This window comes from Trichoplusia ni, chromosome 2, assembly GCF_003590095.1.
Source record: "Trichoplusia ni isolate ovarian cell line Hi5 chromosome 2, tn1, whole genome shotgun sequence".
Lineage (NCBI taxonomy): Eukaryota > Metazoa > Arthropoda > Insecta > Lepidoptera > Noctuidae > Trichoplusia > Trichoplusia ni.
In genome coordinates, this window is record NC_039479.1 from 18,574,528 (window position 1) to 18,598,981 (window position 24,454).

The 24,454-nt window shown below is 34.7% G+C and overlaps 1 protein-coding gene across 1 annotated transcript in view; it reads left to right on the forward strand.

The window, feature by feature from the left end:
• Positions 1 to 24,454, forward strand: part of LOC113508529 (CD151 antigen-like) — a 145,280-nt gene that overhangs the window by 109,139 nt on the left and 11,687 nt on the right. The window contains exon 3 of the mRNA XM_026891630.1: positions 15,664 to 15,681. The gene's annotated coding sequence lies outside the window, so the exon portion shown is untranslated. The remainder of the gene's footprint in view (positions 1 to 15,663; positions 15,682 to 24,454) is intronic.

Genomic DNA, 24,454 nt, shown 5'->3' on the forward strand with positions numbered 1-24,454 from the left:
AAGTAGGTACTTATTGAATGGAAAGTGAATTGCAAAACTAAGTGTATGAAATGTTCTAATTTTGTTAAGTATAAACAATAAGACACTTAAGTTGTCTGTATACCAAAGCTCTTATTTAGTTTCAATGAAAATACAAAGACAAAATTCTAAGCTTTTGAAATACCTAAAAGACTGTCTGGCGACTACAGTACTACTACAGATACGAACAACTGAACGAAATTAAATAAATTGAACGCATACCAAATGTTCATTTGAGCAGGAAAATTCGAATGATTCAAGTTATGTTATGCCAGGACAATAAATGCCGTTGAAAATTTTTTACTCTTCATAATGACAGAATTTGAAATTGCGCTTGTGGTCTTGATATTAATTGGTATATGGCTTCTATGAAATACGTTTGCGATGCATTCAACATTTAACATTGGCGAGCTAACATACGTATGACGTCACAGCAATCCGCTTGAAAGCTCAACCATCCGTAACCCTTTGAATCTCTTGTATCTTCTATCATACATCAAACAATTGCCTCACCAATCCTTCCGTCATGTTTCTTATTACCTCTAAATATTTCCTTGACAGTCGCGAGGGAGATATTGTAGGCAGGAAAAATTGTAAGTATTTAAAATTATTTCCCTTGCGTTTAAGGCAATTTGTCAACGTCGCGAGTCGAGGCTCAGTTCATGTGATGCAGAGTTTCTACCCGCAGACGCGCCCACCGCGAATAACTTGCGAATAAACTTTTTACTGTCGCTTTCCATTTCTCCCTCATTACCATACGTATTAGCCAATCCTTGATTACTCCTTCATACAAATTTCTAAATAATTCAGCGAAATCCTTGGAGTTTCTTGAAAACCTCGAAGTAAGCGTCCAAGGACTGCGCTCTTCACATGTTTCACTTGAAACAGAATAATATAAGGGAAGGAAATTCTCAAGCTCCATTGAAAAATCCCTTGTTGATATTTTTCCAAGAAACAACGAAGTATTGTAAAACTAATTACAATACTTTTGAAGTACAATAAATTCGTCCAACAACCTTTAAAAGGTTTTACAAATAAATTAACTTTTGCTATTTTGTTGTTCAAGCTTCAATGTCGTAACGATTCTTCAAATTTATCCCGGTTTGGTGTCTTGTTTACAGAAGTAAAATTTCATGATTTTGAAGAATGGCGTTTTGGGACTTAAACTGTAAAAGACGGCGTCTTCACGAACGTTCTTGCTGAGTAAACTATGACGTAAGAATTTCCACAGAAATGCATGATGTTGTTTTAAAAAGCACTTTTATTAAATAAAATGTTTATGATAAAAATATGTATGAAGATGTAATTTGTGACGTCATGCAATAATCTTGATTTGCATAATGCTTCCCATAATGTGGGCAACGAACTAAAAATTTATATTTCATATTATTCTCTACAAGTTTTAATAAGATTATGTTCTTTACCTGCCCGAAGTTGAACAATTTCAATATTTCATCCAATGTCCTTGATTTCATTACAAAGTCATGGTCGATCCATTTCAATTTGTAAAGTTATGTCTCGAGAGCAAAGTTCTCTTTATTCACAAGAACAAAAAGTAATTTCGGTTTCAGATTCCAGTTTTATTTGAAGTAGAACGGCAACCAAAAAACATCATAATTTTTTTAACTGTCTAGCTATTACGATCAATGTGATACAGTCTGTTGACAGAAAGAGAGTTGAATTGAATCAGTTTCATAATTCGTGGGAACGAAAAAAAAACAGTAATTTAAAAGATTTTTTTTCCTAAAATTCTATTGAAATTAAATTAAGAAGACTCTAAAACAAACCACCAATATCGAAGAAACTCTACAAACAACCAGCTTTAACAATAGGCTTCAGTAGTAAGTTCTACTTACTTTTGTTTAAATTAAGATTTTCTCGAGAAACCCGGCAATAGTTCCTAATTAGACCTCTCAACAGTTCAACTTGAACCACAAACTCTGTTTTACCTTATAAAATCTTTTCCAATTTAAAGGAAAGATCTTGGTTTTATAAGCAAAGGTAACATGGTTCAATGGATGAAGAAATATCTTAAATCTTAAAGCCTGCATGTAAGAAAATAACATTGCTTAGCAGAAAATAAGTTTCCTATTAGCAAGCGTTGTTGGCTCAACGTTGCATAAGATATTACTATGGATAATTGAACTTAGCTGTGTACTCAAGTTTTATTAACAAACCAGCTCATCTTGCAAACTTTGTTCAGAAGGGTCAGCTAAAAAACCATTCAAAACGGTTCATCCCATTTGGTAAGTCCCATCCCAAAAGTACAATTGAGTTGGATATTTAAACGGAATAACGATGCGAAAAGTATAAGGAAAAAATCAATGCAGTCATTGTCGTTTCTTATGGACTAGATTTTCTTAAATGTCTTAGTAACCGAAAGTTAGTAAATAATAGTTTATATATAATCACTTAAATCGAGTATAACATAATCGATATCTTATAATCGATATTCTTTTTCGAGGCAGTCTAGAAATAATGATAGAATCTAGTATCTGGAAGATATCGCTTTTAGCGATAAGACCGCCATTGTACCCTAATTAAGAATCACCCTTTATTAAGAATCACTGCTGTAATTCCATGGTGTACAATAGAGAATATTCTAATCTAATCTAATCCAATCTAATTCTATTTTAATAAATAAAACACAACTTTAATATTCTCAACTTGTATACAAGCACACAATCTGAACGCTTCACTAATTTCAATATTTTATTGTGTGCACGAAGACAAGCAGTAAAATCCTTTCACGTAGAACATGCGAGTATGCTGTAAGATTATAATAAAACCTTATATTGTAAAACGTGGATCAAGGAGGGTCCGTCTACCAAAATCACTTAAAGTTAGACTAGTGCAATTGTCAAAGCGAGACGGCGCCTTACACGATGTATAACTCTGTCTCGCTTACATATCTACATCAGACTTATATTTTGTTGTGATGGTAGGCCTTTAAAGGAATATGAGACAGAATCGCGGTCTCGTCGGCGACGTTGTGTCTCAACAGGCAGTTTTTCCTCCCTTATACACAGTCAGTAAACAACGAAAACTATTATGTTTGACATTGCTCACGTAATAGCACACGTTCCCGAAATCATTTTGTAGTTAGGCACTTGTTTCATCCCTTGATAAATAGCTAAAGCTTTTGAAGATAAACCTTTATAAATTATATTTTGTTGAAAATTTAGCGAAAATTGTTACGGTTCATATTTAACAACCAAAATGAATTTAATGTCTGGTAAACTACATTTTCTGTACAAATGATTGTTTTATTGTTCCTCTAACTGCGGAGCTGTAAAGGCCGTCATAATGCATTTGCCGTTTACGCCACAACGCGCGCACTAATGACTACGCGGCTATAAGAATTAAATATTCCTCAAAATCTGCTGCTGCTTTTTATACACACTTCCGGACTATTAAATTGGGTCAGTCTGAATTATCAGTTCCACTGAGTAGAATTGTTTTCTATGCTAACATAATAAGGAGGAAGAAAAAGTATATCTTCGGTTTTACTTTTGACCAATAGAAAGCCACGTTATTTCTTTCAAAAAATACTCGCGAATAAAGTGGGCACATACGTATTTATATTATGTAGCACCTAATAAACCAATTTAGGAAAAATTACCTTTCAGTACCAACCAGTATAAAAACCGCGAAGTGGCCCATTTAAAGTACCCTCTCAATATTTTACGATTCCCTAAATAAATAAGAGCGGCACTTTGAATCATCACTCAACGTCCGCCGATTAAAACGCCAACTTAATTAGACCACTATAAATCCTTTTAAAATGACTACATAAGAAGGTCTGAAAGGGTTCTTAAACAAACATCGGGCCATGTGGTTTGTATTTACTTTACAAACTCAATTAACTGGTCTTACTTAACACAACCTGTAACTATTTGAGGTTAAATAAGCGTACATGGCCGGCACACGACGGACAGAGCGCACATGCGATAACTGATTAATATCTTTGAACGTTGCAGTTCATTTTAAAAAGAGGTTGGATATATTTCACTCCATGTTTCCTTATTTAAAAAGAATATGCGGTAAAGAGTTTGTTTACGTTCCAATGTGGATTACCATATCTCGTATAGTTGAGAACAAGCGCAGGTAGGGGCGTGTGCGTCCGCGGGCTGCCTCTTCAATCATGCAAGTATTTGCGGAATGTCTGAAGGAATTTTTCGATTAAGCCGCCGTCCTAGCAGCCTTCATTGTATTAAACATGACTCGACAACACCTAGCGCCAGGGTTACTTTTTCTCGGATAAATTTCGCCTCAGTAATTCAGTTTTTGCTCGCCCATTTGCGAAGACAAACTTTTTTAATTTGATAAAAGTGTCTGAAGTAACAAAGGACGTCATATTTTGAGAGTTTATTTGTGGCGTTGCAATTAAAGTGCCGGCTGGTCGTGCTCTGAGCTAAATACGATTATTTCAGTTTTACAAAACTAGGATAAGTATAATAAAATGTGATATTTTATTAGTAATAATATTACTCGTACATTTTCGGATCGTTTTAGAAGTATACGAACCTTGACCTGGTCCCTAACAAATCGTGAAAAAAATACGATGGAAAAAGGAAGAATAGAAACTTTTTAGTTTCTGTGAAAGTTCATTGGTATTGCGGTTGAAATTCCCTTAGTTCTATTTGGACACGCGCCAAATGAGAGTTCGCCGCAAATTAAATACCAAATAGATGAATCCGCTTCTTTTATATTAGTTAGGAGAACTGCCCTTTATGGTAATACTGGTTACTTAATTGATAGCTGTTATATAATTAGTTTTGTAAAGATTGGGCAACGGTTTGTTTTTAAAACTTTTTAACACAATTGTGTGGTCAACTTCAGCGCACAGTGCTTTCGGCGACTTAATTTAATTTGGATATCGTTTACCAATTTCATGAACTATATCATCTACTCATCTAAATTTTAATAGCTGCATTTCTACGACCGTCCTCACAGCGTAACCTAATATACAAAACACAACCCTACATATAATATGTCCGTGCGATGTCCTCACAATAAGGCTCTGTCCGTTATCACGATCCAGTGTCCATGACATTCTGTTAATTACTCTCGTGCTTAGTACGAAATACGGGATAACTTGGTATATGATAGCTAGCTATGATACTGCATTTCCGAGATTCATTACAATTTAAAGTCGATCTGTAAATTCTTGTACAATTTTGATCCTTGTTGTGGTCAGTCAATTGTTTTAAATAAATGTTTAGCCACATTTCGTATAGTAAAAACAAACTTGGTTCAATGATTTTCATTTTGTTGTAACTAAATTACTTTCCTCTTGTATAGTGAAACTTGTGGTTAAGTTGTGTTCCGCGATCTTTCGATAATGACTGAGCCCCATAATGTTGGTCGATGCCAAGTCGATGCATACATGCTGCTTGCTGGCTCAAGCTTGCTCAGATCGATCTGGTACTTTCCTCAACAAGCCGATAAAAGAAATACTCTGCATTAGTGTATACACTTATATACGTATTTTTAAATTATCTGGACTTTAAAAGAGACCGCATCTTCTCAATGTAGTCCGATAGGAAATTTCGATTCTACTGTTCTCAAAACAAGACATGTAAAAGTGTTGATATATCCTACCAATAGAATAAATGATTTCATAGATAAAAAAGTCACCCATCCAGGGATCGACCGTATCAAGCATAGCTTAACCTGTGATCGATCAACTTGTGCAGTTGTAACTTAACTAACTAACTTCTACGTGACAAAAGATGAGAGTAGGATTTGATGAATACTCACGCGTGGCATGACTACCAGCGCAGCGCTGCAGCGTGCGACGCACTCTCTCATAAGTCAAAGGCAGCTGTCAACCGCACCGACACGTCTCGTTTGATATCAACTCCAAACAAATCGACTACTTTAATTCGTTCCATCTTCGCAGCCTTCGATGTTTTATAAGAATGACGCATTGCCTTTCCACCCGAGGCACTATGTATTGGAAAATATATCACTTTCGTGCATGCGTTTGACGTTTGCTATCAACTTACTTTATTATACGTAGAGGAGGCATGCTTGGAATTTATTTAACTCAATATAATATTACGAATTTAATTTTTCAGTATTGGGCTTTATAAATGAAATTTACAGAGTATTGATCTCGTTCCGCTCCAGCGATCCGAACGCAGACAAAGTTAACAAAAAAAAGTTAAGAAGTTTACGAAAGTAATTTAACTGAAGCGTGTCGTACTCGGCAAATATCTATTGACAATAAATTTAATTATGTGAGCGACGTTACCCATGCTCCGATAAAATTCGCATAACATTTAATTACATTGAAAGCCTCCGAAGAGTCATAAAACTCGAGGGTCCTTATAATGTGATAAATAGCATAGTAATTAGGAATAAAATGGGACATTTTCAGTCCGCAGAAATGGCCGTGTGGGCGAGGTATGAATATTAATTCTCACTGAGTTAAGAGTAGCTTAATAAGATTCTTTCGTATCGAGTTTTCATTATGTATTAGTTTCCTAACTCGGAAGAGCAAGTTCTTTGGATACGGAACCAAGCGAACATACATTCCTACAATAATTATAAAGCTAAAATATGTGACGGCACTTGACTGGCTTATTGGTCTGGTGGCTAGTGACCCTGACTGCTATGAAGGAGGTCGTTGGTTCGATTCCGATCCACGACAATGGTTTGTGACTAGGTGTAATTTATCCATAATATGAATTTAGATATTTATAAATATTTATCTGCAAGCTTTGCTTAGCTAGAGATAGCGTTTTGTGAAAATTGTGGACTATTATTATTATTTCAAGAATTCAGAAACGTCATTTTCACACATTCAACGTACTATGGTTAACGATTGTCATTTGGCTGGGAAGTTTGGACACGCTAACGAGGCAAAATAGTCCATCAATCCTGAGATAACAATAGAATAATCGAAAATGTTTTCGTATTAAAGACTCTTTATATTTTTTTACGCTACGAAACTATATTATGAGTATTTTGTCTATATAAAGCAATACCTACTGTCCGTATAAGGGACTCAGAAAATTAACAAGCATTATACACCGCATTGGCTTATTTACGAACGGAAAGCTGCAAATGTTTGTCAATTGACATTCCTAAACTTTGCTTTATTAGCAGAATATACTTACATTCAATCGAAAATGTAACTGTCCTACAGGCCTATGTCCATAATAAAATATAGATCGAAACATTAAAAATAATTACGTCATCGTTCCCGGACAAGACATAAAAATTTAAAGCATAATCTAATCGGCAATCTATAAAATGGAGATTTCATTTCCATAATCCCGGTAATAAACGTTTGCTTTACAATTTTCTCCGAGGATTGGGAGCATCCCTCTGCCCGGATGAAAATGTTTCATACCGAAAATGTTAGTATCCATAAAACTTTGTGAATAGAATAATAACAGTTTAATTGAAAATGCTTTTATATTTCTATTAATAGGTTGATTAATAATGTTATATTGACTTGGTGATTAGTGAAACGGTGATTAAAATGTGTAGAGCTTATAAATTCGAGTTATTACTTAAAATGTGATTATGTTTCGCGAGGGTTCTGAAAGCTTTCCGATATGTTTAAAAAATTAACACTATTAAGTCCTTATCTTATATAAAAACCTATGATGGTAAACATATCCATTCTTGTCTCATGTTAAGTCAATCCACATCAAAGATAAGTGTTGTCCAGACCAACTTTTTTGCAATTTTATTTGTATGTTATGTTTTTTCTACGTTCATAAAAATATATACTTCAGCTGTAGTAGTTATAGTGGCCGCAATAACCAAAAGCGAGCCGGTAAGCTCAGCTTGTAAAGTCTAAGCTGTTAGCGCGCATAACTCCGGACTTTCGAGTAAAACCGCTTTCCCGAAGCTAAGACACGTTACTTAACTTTGAAGCCGCTCCTCCGCCTTCAGGCTATAAACTATTGGATATCTTTTAATATATATTTATTTTATTTTACATTATTAATAATAAATAAATATAGATTTTCAAATAAAATTTATAACTCACTTAGTTATAAATATTACCGCTGCTATCACCGCGGAATATATTCTTTGAAAAAAGGTTGTGAAAATGTTGAATAAATTATGATAAGATTATTTTTTACATGAACAAGATGTTTAAGGATATTTTACATATCCAAATTTATTCAAAAAATAAATTATCCTTATCTACTAGAATACCGAAAACTTCTATTAAATCACGACCCTACATCGTCATACATAAAAAAAACTCCGACTAAAACATATCCGATATGAACTATTACTGGATATTACCTTATTCATACAAAACCTAGGATATGTGGCCAAGTGAAATAACAATGGCGGAAAAGCCCCCCCCCCCCCACGCCCTCTATTCTAAGGAAATGCGATCTCGTTATCTAGTTAAGATAATAACAGAGGAAATTAATCATAGCCTACGATTACATAGCTTTTATTACCCTACTAATAGAGTTAAAATTTGCGCGATATGTTTCAATAATTATGGATACGGAAGAATGCATGTGAGTGATAAAAGATTTCGTCTTAATCTTTAATTTTCTAAAGGGCGAAACTTAAATGATTGTAATCTAGTAACAGAATGAGAGAATGAAAGTTTCTGGTGCGAGTCAGACTCACGACACAAAGACTTATGAACAAACATACTGAAGAAAAACGCGTTGGAAAAATATTTCCAACTTATCAAATTATGGATTGTAAGTAAATTTGCATTACCTGTTACCTAACCTTGTCGTTGCTGTTACAGCAACAGAACTACATCGTTTTAGAAATTATCAACGCTCTATCTATTACCGTTTATGAGATACAGGTTAGTGACAGACGGACGGACGGACAACGGAGCCTCAGTAATAGGGTTCTGTTTTACCCTTTGGGTGCGAAGCCTACAAAAGAGTAAAAATCGGAGGCAGGGAAATTAAAAGTTAGAAAAGTATCGGGATAATGCAAGCTTCTAGTCAAGAAAAAGATATAGCACCAAAACACGAACAACATTAATAAAACAATTACAAAAACATTTGCACTATCAATAGCTTTAATTCATTCATCAACCTACTGCCATCGCCTAAAGAAAAACTAGCAATTGTTTAAGACAATTTCTGGACTACACAGCAAGCGACCGAGCGTCCCTCTCTCTCCAAGAATAACGATGCCTTAACTCCACTGAAGTCCAAAGCTCCGGTAATTTCTTAAGATAGCATCTTAGCCTAACTAAGGCCAATTCGATAACAGCATCTTAGGGTCTTGACCTCACAATAATTGCTGAAATAATTCCTAGTAATGTGACTCACGATGGCCCTTACAAGATTCTGTGAGCGGAGTAAATTACACACATACACATCGGTACTAATTACCGTTATCCTATCTAAGTGTGACTGATAAAATTGTCAGAGTAAAAACCTTTATAAATAATATAAATAAATGCTGCAATAATATATTTAAGCAAAGGAAAACGACAACTTTTTTTAAAAGGTTGATGAACTTCCACGCAAAAACCACTGAACGTATTCAACTGAAACTTGGTACACAGATATTATCTAACCTGGATTAATATTGAATAGTTTTTATCTCAATTTTATGTTCCCGTGGGATAATTCGCTTTGTAGAAGGCGGGCCCGAGGGCAACAGATAGCTCATAATATTTTCTAGTTCAATTTAACCTACGCAATATGTAGGAAAACTGTAATGTTATTGTAATAATGCAATCTCTATAAATATTAAAGGCCTCAAATGACAGAAAAATAATAGGAAATCATCATTTAACAATGCCTACATAAAATATCCAAAGCAACCATAAAAAAAAATGTTATTAAAAAACTACCTTTTAGATAATATAAATACCTATATATACAAACCTAATTACTTAGATTATATTGAACTAACATTTTTGCGTTATTATATGAGACTCAACCGGAGTCCACAGTCAAAGTGTTCAAAGCAGTTTTGTGAACCAATGTACTAATATAAGTTTTATATTTCCTGTATTTAATAATTATAAATAAATAATAATAAAATCTATCTATGCTACATTTCAAATTAAATCTAGTGTACTAGACCGTTTGTTTTGATAACTTTATTCATACACGTCAAAAAGTACTCGAATCCTATTTACGTTGTTGTGTAATTATTAACATACAACAGTAATACCAACATATTAAAACTTGATATATTTTCTTAATTTGATCACAACCCGCGCAATTCTAGGTATCCCTGTGGACCAACAGGGATGTAACAAACCTCCATAATTATTATTTCATTTTACATACATATAAGTAATTATTAAAATTTCCTCTAAAAGAGCAAATTATATTTTAATTTGCTTATGTAATTACACGTCTCTTCTTTTACTTTAAAACGTTATTTTGTCTTGTTCTACTTTTATTATAAACGCGAAAATTCGTGTGTATGTTTGTTACTCTTTTACGCAAAACCTCTGGACGGATTTGGATGAAATTTTCTACGCATATAGTTTATTACCTACAGCAGCACAGGATTTTCATCCCGATTTTATGTTCCCGTGGGATCACTTTCGATTTTTAGCCACTGGCAACAGCTAGTACCTAATAGCCTAGAAATATTGGATATCCATCGAAGAATATGCAATGGAAGGTAGCATTGCATAGAATATTGTTACAACGATATCAATTTTAGTCTAGTGATTATTTAGCGGTCCTAACCAGAAATCGTGGGTTTGGTTCCCATCTTTTCTACTATATAAAAATAAGTTGGGTTTTCCTTCCTGACGCTATAACTCCAGAACGCACGAACCAATTTCCACGAGTTTGCATTCGTTGGAAAGGTCTCGGGCTCCGTAAGGTTTATAGAAAAAAAAATCAGGAAAAATTAAGTAGAAGGAAGAAAGAATTGCATTGCAACGCATGCCGGGTACAGCTAGTATCTATAAATTAAAAAATATGTAAGAATCGTATGTTATCAATTTTATTGTCAAGTACACATCAATAAAAGTGAAAGTTATGAAATATACTATATTATACATAATTAGGCATCTTAAGCACAAACAACCATATCATATTGACTGACAAACAAAGTTCCAAGTAAGTTTCTCATACTTGCTGTTGATATTAGCAACTCACACACTTATACAAAGCGTAATGACATATTAATATCGTTCGTAATGTGCCCCATGCACATACGTTGACTCTCGCTGGCCCTTCAGCAATTAAATATTTAGTGCCGCCTTTGGGGAATATTAGATGTACAAACCCCCGATGTAATCCCCTAACATACCAAGAACGAATTTGTATTATTGAAACAATACGTCTTACAAGCCTTAATAAACATTTTCCAAAGAGAATTTAACAGTAGGCCGGGATAAAATAAGCCGGTGTTGTCAAACTTCATCCCTCGAATTCCCGCCTTATCGTTGTCACAGTATTGTTGGGACAGGCTTCAATAAATTATCATATAGTACTGCTTGTAATATTCCGAAACAAATTCCAAAAACAGCAGGTGTTACTCGATTATTTGCAATCGGTACACCCGGACTTGGACCTACAAGCGGAATAAATAAAAAGTTTTGAGGCGAAGTCAAAAAGCTCACAACGACTAAATAGGTTTTAATGAAATGCTTCCTGACTATTTCTGAAAGATTGACATAAATCAATTAATTTAAGACGCGCCGAAACCTATTTCAAGGGTAGATTTTACACTTTTGTTCAGATAAATAGTTCTCCCGGTTTTTTCCCAAATCGCACTAATTCTATTACCTACGAAAACATGGCGTCAGACTATCCTAACAAACTGGATTACGAGTGTCTTAGCTTTCAGTGTTAGCTAACAAGAAAAAAAAATAAACATACATCAAAGGAAGTAGTGTTTGGAAGGCCGCGCGTGCTTAAGTTGATCCAAAATGTTGTCCTTATTCGCCTGCAGTTACATGCATGTGCTTGTGGTGGCACTGTGGGTGAAAGGAAGACTTCTTTATGTCTACAGTACACACTACTAAATGAATCTCAGCAAGAGTCAGGAGACTGAATCACTCGTCTAGCTAAGATTCATTTTGCAGACTTAAAAATGTTAAGGAATATGAACGTTTGGTTTGTTATTTTTAAATTACTTTATTAATTTATACTTAATTTATTTGCCTGGTAAAATCCACTTACTCTTCTTAGGCTTCTTTGAAATTTATATCGGAAGCGATATATGTATATCGTGATTTTTATTCTGTACTCAAAATGGACCACCTAGCAAAAAAATCACGATTGCCCTATTCGTGACAACACATTTACCAAGGACAATGATTGGAATATTTAGAGTTTCCGACCACACGGTATTCACTGGCCCAAATGTCCGCCATATTTGGTTGAAGCCATTATTCCTTTGTAAAGTCAGTATAAACCAGGCATTCGCCTGAAATATATGCATAAAACATTTTAGGTTCCTACCTTTTTATGCTAAATGTAACCCGTGGCTCACCTCCCAAAATATTTATCGATTCAACACCCTCAGTGAACATTAATCGGTTCTTGATCAAAATACCGGTGGATAAAATATCGTCGGATCGTTTTAAAGTACGCTGAGATATAGGCAAACAATCAAAGTAAAATAAACACGTTCCCTTTAGCTATGATAATATCACTCCAACGCCATTTTCTCAAAGGAGATAAAAAAATATTCTTTTATTTTGTAATACTCAGTGAGAAGATGTAAACAGGTTTTCTTATCGCACATGTTATGAAGACATCGGATAGTATCGCTAAAGAGTTGATACACTAGACGTACAGGGTTACATTATTAAGCGTTACAATATTTTATAAGAAATATGAGTAAATTCTGACGAGCTCACTTATCAGGACTTTTGTTTCCTTTGTGTATTTCTGGGGTAAAATGGTGTACGATTTTAGGTCTCCAGCATAAAACAATTGCCAAACATCAAACAGCAGTGGAGGTCACAATGTCCAGCAAATCGAGACAATATCCATTGAACAGGGACACAGATTTCCAATTGAAAGGTCGGCGGGGATTAAATTCTGGTGCCTTTGATCTTGATGCACGGTTCGCTGCATCTAGGTACGTAGGTAGCCCAATTTTTAAACTGAACGGTTTTGGAAGCTCCGGTGTACGCTTTCAGTGTACTATTGATGCGCAAGTCAAATGGGATGAAAGAACGAATGACAATGGAACTTTTATTGTGGCCTGTGTTCGAGCGTGGTGTTTCGTTTAGGTTTAGAAATAAGGGAAATGGAAAAAAGACTATTTCTTGAGTATTTTTTTTTATGCATGGCCTGTACCTGTACTCAGGAGAAAAAATATTTTAAAACAACTGTATCGCAGTTTTAGAAACATTTATATCACAATATGGTCCTTAATTCAGTCTTCTAAAATACAAAACAGCTAACAAACGGGTCATCGTTCGAAATCCAATAACCGCAAGCCGTGGATTCTGAATGCGACAGAGATCTCATTCATTGGTCCGGAACCCTAACTATTTAGAGCACGGCCATCGCCGAACGTCCATCTAAACAATTCGTACACAAATAGTTCACGATTGCTTTGACAATGATCGAAATCTAATTACCTATAATTACAACGACCTTTGGGAAAACAACTCTATGCTCTTTAAAAATAGAGTTCGTTATCCCATCACGCATTCTATTTATTTTAGAAAGAAGACAAAATCCTGTAGTCCTTATTGCTATGAGTGCTATGACCCCCACACATATGTTTTACTTTATTCGTTCCAACCACATTTTTCATATTACATGCCCATTGGTTTAGAAAATTCTAGACTCGGATTCGCTGTAAATCACATTATAATATAAAGTCAACATAAAGCATCTGTTTGTCTGGGTTCTGGGCAAAGAACATTGAACTAAGAAAACAATTTTCTGGATAATCTACGGTCTGCTGAAGCAATCAAACACTGCTCCCAAAAGACGATTAAGGCATCATCGTAGACCTTTTTAAAAACCAGCCAAATGCGAGTTGGATTGGTCCCTAAATGTTCCGTTCAAAAAGGCTTAAAATAAATCAGTTGGATGATAAATAGAGGGGGTAGATACTAGTAGTCCCATAAATTTATTTGTAATTTAACAAATATTTGAAACTTTAACCTCGATATTTATTTTAGTATTTGTTGTTCTAGCGGCAACAGAAATATATTAACTCTGAAAATGTAAGCTCTATTACAGTATTATTACAGTACCTAAAATACAGAAGGACGGAGAGAAGGGCAAACAGCGGTGCCTCAGTTATAGGGCACCGCTGCTTACCGAAATTCGATTTCTGACCTGCTAACGTTTCTGAATTAAATTAAAATTCCCAAATAAGCTCACCTCAGAATGCCAGTCCAATGCAACAACTTCAACATCCATATAGAACAAACTATCCACTGAAAGAGCAGTTAAGTTTTGCCTACGGTAATCGTCGTAAACCCAGAGATCGGTTTACGTAGTAAACTTGGAGACTTAACGTTACTTAACTCAGCCAACGGTAAAGCAAACCGAAAGTTTGTGGGACCAAGTCTAACCGCCAGTTAATTTGCAGCAGGTTGCGTTCCTAATGACTGAACTGCATTCACTTGGACTATCTACTATTCTACCTGTAATTCTGTATAATATGAGATTATATGGATTGATCTGAGGGTCTACTATAACGTCTTGAAGTAGTATCATAGTTGTGGAAGCGAGACAGACGCTATAGACGGTGTAGAGCGGCATCCCTCTTATACAGTCTCATATTACTTAAAGAGCTGGCGGTAGGAATTGCTTGTCAGAATTCATCACAATTGATTTATCTCTTCTGCTCTAGATATTTTAAAGAGACAGGAATAAAGAAGGTTTTAGTAGGACTTAAGTTAGTATTCTTCTTATTAATTGATCATCGTTTGCACAACAGTTGTGTAAACCGTTACTACAAAAATATAGTATATTCTTCTGTTTTTAATTTAAAGAGTAATATCAAACTCTAACGTGGCTCTTGAATCAATTCTATACAGAACGAAGTCTTACAGACAGAGTACAACTTGTACTAGCTGACGTAATTAAGATGCAGGCTAATTAACGTATTACAATACTGTCCTGTTACCTTTAGAGCAAATATAGAAGGGCCACGAATCGATCTGTACAATTGTCACGTATATTTTCTTAGTTAATCCAGAGCACCACTGACTTACGGCAAAGGAAAACGTCGTTAAACCTGAACTTAATGGTCCGAAAAAGCGAACAAGCCGTGAGCAAGTGTAGGGATCAACTCGTGCCGTCTTTATATAAATGCTTTTGCCTGTAGAAGGATTGTCTGTACTAGTTAGTATGCTTTGTTTACATAGGCAAGTAGTATGAACGAAGTTGGATTTTGATTAAGGGTTCTTATGAATTTCGCTGTCAGAAGATACAATCGTTAAGCAATAGGAAAGTTTATTTAAGACGGATCAGGGATAGAAGCGTTATGGTTTAAATACTGGTTGTTTTGACCATTGACCATACCTACATCTTATCTCTCACTACTATATTATATACTCTCTATTACTAACTAATGATTAAAATGTATGTACTACCAGCAATTGTCAAAATCTGACAACTTTTTCAGCACCTTAAAATTTCCTTACTCAGCAGACTATTTCGTTTTAACGTGTGTTGTTTTGTTATGTTGTTTTATTACGTCTAATATTTTTTTCTTATTTTGTTACAGAAAGCGCACCAGACAGAGGTCAGTAGACATCTAACCCCGGAAGGGACCTGGCTTTGCCAAACCCTTGAACATCCTACAACCCCTTTTGATATATTCAGGGGTTTTCTCAAAAATGTAAGCTAAAACGCTCCTTAGTACAGCTTTTGGTACATGGAAACTCTCTCAAAAGGTCGTGCTTTTAATGAGATGAATACGCTTTATCCGGATAAGCTTTTGAGACGCGCCGTGCCAAATGTTTTCCCAGTTATTCAAGTCAAGTAACCCTTTGTTGCGCTTTCTACAATATTTTCAACTAGGACCTGAAGGTAACGTTTTAGGTAAAGCTATTGTCACTGTTTGTAAAGTAAAAGATTGGCTGCAAACATAGGTAGCAAAGGCTGTTTCATTATTTAATAGTTATGTGAAATATGTGAGGTAGATTTACCACACATATTCCGATTTCTCAATTGTTATATAGTTACGAAAACTGTTTTTTTTTTATTTCGAATATATGTAATGCCCTCATTTCAAATATATAGACAATGACTTATATCACTGCAGTAATTCAGATGATTTACAACATTAATGCTTTGTGCTCGTTGGTAATTAAAAAAACAATTAGGAGCCAACAGAACTCGCTTTGTTTTCAGCCAGCATGGCTGTATCGTGTTTTTTCATTATCTGCCCTCATCAATTTTGAGTGCTTGTCACAACCCATAGACAAAAAATATCGACACTTCTTTGTCTTTCTTTCAAGGTTAATATTTTAAAGCATAGACTTTTCTTTTTAAAGAAATACAAAAAGAACACTGTTTACTTTACGTAAAATTTGTACCCATTCGATTTTAATTTCTACGGCAAGCAACATTTTCTTTTAAGTAATTGAAAATAGATCTTAACCTTGCGTGAACAAGATTAATTATTCCTTACAACACACTTAGAGTAATACGTGTAACTGAAACTTAATCCCTTGAGCTAGTCGCGAACTTAGTACATTAATCATGAGTAGCAAAGTCACGGATGTAATTACTACAGCTAGGATTTTCATTGTTCACGTAGTTTCTAGCCACTACAACAATTACACAACTTACAAGTTTGATTGAGTTTTTATATTTCTTACAGTAATAATTTGTTGCCTATAACCAAAAGCGGTTTCTGACCTAAACATGTGTACTAAGCATTATACATTTCATTTCTCCCGGTGCACATTCACAAAACCAATAAATTACTTTGCCGTATTCAAACTGCAAGAAAATATTAGATGAATACGCTCATCGGTAAGCATGAATACATTTGCAACGTAAACATTCAGAACAGGTTGTACTTCAATCAAACTAGGAATATAAGTCACAATAATTTGTATGTAAAATATTTATATTTCTCTTACTCATACGTGGCAAAAAGACTAAAAACTTTTCCTTTTCATAAACATCTAGAAAACCCTTGAGAAATAAACTATCATATTTCTGAACCTAACAGATCTACTCAATCAAAACCACAGCAATGCAAAAGCAAACCCAGTACTTAATATTATTAACACAAACCATTTTGAATACACTACCATGTTAATACTAATTTAACGGATTAAACAACAATGTTACAGACTAAATTTAATTAGTAAATCTGTTAATTAATATCCAAAAAGCTGTTCCTCATTATAAATGACTGTTTCGTTTCGAACATCATTATTTACTTTCCGCAGTGTAATGCATTAACAGATCATTATTACATTCCGTTAATAAAACATGGTCCATGAGTAATACGAGACAAGTCAATACACAATCTGTTTACAAGATTTTTAAACGTGTTTTAAACAGTATTTTAAAACTATAACTCTTGTTCTTTTTTAAAAGGCGATTCCCACACTTAAGAATGTAGTCCTTGTTTTGAGGGGGGTTTCACAAACACTCAAGTCACATGTACAATCGTCAATTAAAACCTATTCAAAAAAATAGCACTGAAAAGAGTAAATCGATCAAGTGCAAGTTGGACTCGCGACTGTGAGTGTTTCTTTTAAATAGGCTAAAGAAAATCATATCGTTAACAAAGAAATTTACGGGTCGAAATTTAAGGTCGGTTAATAACTCTCTTAGTTATGCAATCTACTCTCAGAAACGACATCTACAATAAAACCTGCGATCTTTTTAAACACCTTTCATAATAGGAGTCACATAGCACCCATAAGTTGTATGTAATTTGCATAAAATAATTCCATTTCAAAGAATATTACGTATGTAACCCCATCCTCGCCCCGTTAACGTTTACTGTAAGAGCTGAATGTTAAACTCGATGTCGCTTACATTATCTTGGCGTGAAATACTTCTACAGACATTTTTTACCTACAGCTTTAAGAGGGTAAGAGATGATACCTACAGTATTTTTTATCGTAATATTGTAATGTATGCGAATATGAAACATGGAAGAATAAGGAAGATGTGTTTTGTCGTGTTCAACTGTTAGGATTTTTATTACTTGTTAATCATATATAAGTGTGTGATTTATTCAATACCTTCTATCAAGAAGACGGTTGTAATGCCGAATGAAATGACGCGATGATCTAGATGCATACCATAAAAAGGAGCGATAGACCGGACGGAGTGAAAAAATGAAGTGAGGGTCAGTGACGGCTAAACATAAATATGTACTGAGGAGTAGCTACCATAACAGTACTTTTCTAATTTTCCTATAGTTGGTCCTGAATTTTTCGTGTAGGTACTCCACAGACAGAGTTGTCCAGTAACAGTTCCTCTATATAATCTAACTGCACAGCAACTTACTTAATTCATTGCAAGTTCAAAGTAACTCAACCACAACATTCGTCTTGTGCCTACAGACAAAATACTCGGTGTGTTAAAGAACACTGTCTTTCTCCACCTTAAGGCTTTCAAATACATCGCCCTCTAATCGACCTCAGACGTCTGCTCCTCGTAACCAAGTTTAAAGTGCTCTTCGTGGCAAATGTTACGTCCGTGGAGAAACTTCCAACTGTCCCCGATACACTTTTCAGCGGACGTAACCGTACAACTTCTAGAACAAATTATAAGGACATCGCAAGTTTGTGTTAATCGATGCTTAATAGCTTTTGAGCGATATGTTAGTGAGTAAAGATTTCTTAGAATTTCATTGTTATGTAACTAATCAAACGCAAATTTCACTACTTCGCATTTTATTCTAGATCTTTCTGCATTGTTTGCGTTGGGGCGTTATCTAACGTTTATTTTTACATTACCTGAACATTAAGCACTGCAAATTTAAAAATCAAAACACTTTAAAACCTAAAAGTGATTTAAAATTCTTAAATGACTTTACTAACTAAGCAACCACGAAATTTATATTCTGAAAATGACCAAACAATTGAGAACAAAAACTGTTCAAATAAATTTGGTGTCCGTTACATACCGACAGTTGCACAACAAAGCGCTTTTGTCGCTTATTTGCAAAACAAACAAAAACGTATAGTGGATCGTCTATCCGCTACTATTCGTGCAGCGCTATCGATCTAACCAAATTGTATAAATCACCCGGGAATCCGCACAGTGCAACTCACAAGCGATCGCTGAGCCATCCCAACTTGAGTACAACTCTCAAAGCACAAATTGTTTGGAACAAAGTTCTGACAATGCTTTATGCGATGTCCAAATAAAACTCTTTAATTCTACTCTAACTTTCGTGAGGCAGATTCATTACTTTTTTTTATAACGGTTCTCAACTCACGCGTATCTTGACGACCGACTAGTTTCGGATGCAACTATAGTTTTAATAATAATCTTTAATCCTAATGAAAAACCTAATTTTACCTAGGTGTGGCTATTTTCAGAGCTAGAACTACTTAAACCCTGCCAGGTGGATAACTCTCGAGAACGTGACTCTTTTAATTAATACTTTTATGAGCGAAAAAACGTCACGTAAGCCCTAACTTACCGGAATCCTAGACTACTGCGCTTGAAGCACTTTAGCTTCTTACAAAGAATGCAAATATTTTGTCTCTGTCTTAGCCCTGAAATAACTTTAAATTCAAAGTCTTTAATACTCCTAAATTCAATAAGACCCTCGAGAAAACAAACGGCAAACATAAAAAGACTTCCAAGGAATAAATAACTGCTTAAAAAATCAATGCAGAAAAATCTAAGTGAAGAACAGATTAAATTGATTTTGTTTTTGGAGATCAGTTTCCAAAGGTTAAAAACTTGGGGTCTGCTGTCAGTCTATCAGACCGTCAGCAGGCTGTATCACATGAACTTCGATATCAAAATATTTTATATCTTCACGAATGATGTATTTCTATTGCTGCTATAACAACGACTACTAAAATTAATAGCAAAGTTCAGCAACGTTACCGCGTTTTTACGGTTTATTTTTTAAACAATTTTAGGGCTGGGTAACCCACGAATTTGCCACAAAACATAGCTGTTTTTCTTTAGCCTATTAAATTTGTACAGAATCCTCGCTTCAGTGTCACAAACCCAACTTGCACTTGACCGGCTTTATTTCTATCTTCAATCACAGTATATTTCGTTCTGCACTTCCTAGCTTTATTCAATCCAGGTATTACGATTCGAATGGTTTAGCAAACAAATAGAAAGTGGTTCATGCAGTTGATGGTGCTTCTACAAACAAAACTTGAAATCGATGGAAATAGAAATCGTTCTAACGTTTTGATTCAGTGTGCAATCACTCGTCTATAATAGAAGTTTCAATTGAATCAAGTATGCTGAATAATTGTTACCCTTCTGGAAAATAATCTATCAAAATCAGGACACAGTGTGTGTAATTTGCATGATGTCACTTCACGCTATAATTTATAAAGACGCAGGCGTTAGGCGACTTGCACTTTATATGTTTTTTTTTTTCGTTTTAATCTTTACCTGAAAATATATAGGGAATGCTTTTTATTACATATCCAAAGAGCTGAATAGATTTACGAACAAATTATATTTTCTGTACGTTGTTGAATACTACAGAAAATATAACTATAGAAAATATAGCCTTTTTTCTTCAAAATCTAGGCATTAACTTGATTAGACCAAGATTTGATCAAATGATCATTATTGCTCTTGCTATTTTAGATCCTCACTACAGAAATTCATGGAAACCATTCCAAATTCCAACTCGAATCTATTTATACTTCCTGTTATAATGGCTGGCTTAGGTAGAAAAAAAACTGGGATAAAATTATGTTGGTAACACAGCTAAGAATATTAAGGGTACTTAAATTGTTATAACTGGAAATTGAATACTTAGGTATAAGTAAGGTGCTTACGAGTGAATTGCAAGATTTGTTACTTTCAAGTTTGGTATAATATCAAAATCGGATTTCTGATAGAGCTGTTACCTTTTGTTAATTATTAGTGTAATTTACTTAGTATATTCATCTCTCTTGGGTGCCTCCTAGATCGAGAGAGTTGTATGACAGTTTTAAACTCAATTTTAAACACAATAATGTTAATGAAAAATTAAATAAAATTGACTTCGTTTGTACGGAACCTTAAGAATGCTGTTCATCCATATTTGTGGTGAAAATCGAGCTACGTTCATAATCTATAAAATTGATTTGTTATCGATAAACTGATGAAACACTAAACTATTAGGGGAATTTAAAGCCGCGTTATTAAAACATGAAAATGAAATTGTAAATTGATGGAGCCAATTTGCGGTAAAAGTTATGAGACCTATGTGCCTCTGGGCTGGTTTAATTAAATTTGATTTCTCTGCTGTAGTACCTGCGTAAATTATTGATCGATAAATTTTTACTAATAAGTTTGGGAAATATGAGGTTTACATTTTTTTCAAAATCCTTATTAGGACAGTATTTTATGTACCTACTCATTTTCGGAGCACAAAACACTGGTGAGACCAGTCATTGTCTTGTCTAATTAAGTTTTATTTATCATATTGTCCTTAGATAGACCAGGTTGGTAGAAAAACTTTATTAAAAACCGGTCAAGTGGCAATCGTACTGAGTGATAAGTTGAAGAAAACAAATTTTTCACCCTTCGTACTGCTGTAGTCCTAATAATTTATTTGATTAATTAGTAATTTCCTTTTTTACTCCTTGGGTACGTAGCCGAAAAAAAAACACTTAATTTGTCGCCTAACCAGTGACAATCGGAAACCAGTGGTTTTTCCAAGTGTAGATATGGGCCCGATAGCAAGCCTCCCCGATAATAATATTTAAACTCACAATACATACATTTCGTCCATAATAAAGCAGTGTGCAATAACTGCGACAGTCAGACGTGATCCTCGATACAGATAGGACGGTGCAGTCGTCTGCCGCGCCCGACACTGGGGCGCAATCTGTCGCTGCTACCGACAGATGTTCCATCGTTAAACACGCTAGGGTTGCTCACTATCTTGAAGAGTAAACAAGGAAATTGTATCTTTTAGGTGCAGCGCAGACGACAGACTCTCCGTGACGCACTTTTAGTCTGTGAAAATAGAACCTATGTAATTATATGCAGTAACTTTTTGAGCGCCGCAGACTCGATCGCACAAAAAGTCTGTCGTCTGCGCTGGATCTTAAGTTAGAAACAAAAGCTAGATTTTTTTTAAGTATTTAAATTTGAAATCGTTTTGTTAAAGCTATAAGTTTGGAACAAATAATTAGTCAAAGCGACTTGTTCTGAGGAAAAAAATATTTGTAAAATAAGCGTTATGAATATTAATAAATTTAAATTAGCTGTTAAGTAAAAGCATCAGTACAACTTTACAAGGTGACTTCAAAACTGTTGACTACATTCAAAACAATATGAAACAGGAGACAACATCGTCTAAGTACTTTCTAGTCGACGAAACAAAGACGAAAACTTTACAGTAAGTACATTCTCAAACACAAGTCCTCCTGACTCGAGACTTCGTAAGTAATAAGGAGGCAACCCTAATCACACGCGACGTTTTACCAAGTACCACCGTCTTTTAAAGCAAAGCTCTAACTTTTAGAAGAAACATGGGATCCGTTGTATTAAGTTCCTATAAAGGCAACATCCAAACACAATTATTGTCCAGTTGAAAAATTGTATTAGATACCTCTAGTATAAATGTTTCTTACGTAGTATTATATTTTGCTCTCTGTTGCCTGAGGCTTGCTTATGTGTTTTACGCAAGAAGACCTCAGATTATACGGAACGAAAATTGTTGGACTTAGAGTCAATTAATTCAACCTTTAATTTAGTAAGTCGCATTTATCTAAAGGAAGGAACAATTGAATTGCTAACACGAGAGTTCTAATGTCGTCGTTTTGAAATTTTGTCAAAGAGGTAAGCCTTGATATGATAAAAGTATAGATGATTGAAAGAGGACACAAGATTTTTTATAGTCTGATTAGTCTGTCTTGCTAGTCATGTAGTTTCGTAGCACGTAGCGTTTCGTAGACGCTACATTTTAACATTACTAAAGATAGTGCAGGCTCTTGCTACAACTGCACAAAAAAGATAGGAATAGATTGCGAATGGATAAGATTTCGTATTGAAATTATCTGTTATCAAGTGTTTAAAAGGAAAATAATCCGTAATGTAAACATCAAGTCATAACATAATTATATACTGATAAAGCAAGTATTATCGGTCATATAACAATGACTCAGATTGTACTGAGGGTAATTGTTATCAAAATTATTTGGTATTAGAACCAAAGGAAAGTAATTAAAGTAACGATTATAATTTTATTTAAAAGTGCGTTTTAGGGTAATAAAGTACTACCATGATGAAAACCAGAAAATTTATTGAAAAACAAGTTTCATTAGATACTTTAAGAAGAGCTCGTGGCTAAGCTAGTACTGCATAAATGAGTCGATCACAGGTTAAGCTACGTTTGACGCTGTTGGTCCATCTTATATAACACTGGTACTTAGCTGAATCTGGTTAGACTGGAAGACGACCCCAACATAGTTGGGAAAAAGCTGGGCCGATGATGATAAGATACTTTAGAATAAGAATAATAATTTTCGTGAGACGCATTCAAAATTACTTATTCATTAACGATTTACTATTTATTGAATTTACTGGAGACCTGAATCTTAAGTCTGAAGTGTCCTCGTGAAAGGTATTTAAAAAAGGTTACAATCATGTAGGTATATTGTTCTGTCTGTTATGTATTGTTGGTCCTCTCATTAGGTCCTCCAAAGTTACAAATCAAAGCATGTTTCCATCCTGACTGAAACTAAACAAACCAGTTGGTTATAAATCCTCGCATTTCGATTTTCTTCCTCCAATAACTCACAAGTTTAGACAGAATCCGAGTCTAATGTTATAAAATGAAATGTAATAAATTTGGTGCAACTTCGGTTCTATTTTCATTGCTAGGTTTCCAATATTTTTCTTTGAAAGCCTTTATTTGTATCACTAGGTCGTAACTAGCACCTGTTTATTTAATAGTTTATGAAAACATAAGACAACAGACAGCGTAGTGACAGACGGATAGACAGCAAATCCTTGGCAATAGGGATCCGTTTTACTCTTAAAAATGGATGATTATAGGCAGCATTCATACAATCACTTTCTCTCATTTTTCACCTTCATAATGAATTGAAAATGCAGTTTTTTTTTTTTTAATAAATAAATGCGGACAACATCACATACATTGTTCTGAACCCAAAGTAAGTTGCTAAAGCACTTGTGTTATGGAATTCAGATACAACGAAGGTACCACATACACCCAGACCCGAGACAATGTAGAAATGTGAATTTTACATTGACCCGACCGGGGATCGAACCCGGGACCTCAGAGCTAGCGGCACCTTGAAACCGGTGCGTACGCCACTCGACCACGGAGGTCGTCAACCCAGACATCTAGTATTCACGCTATTAAATATTAT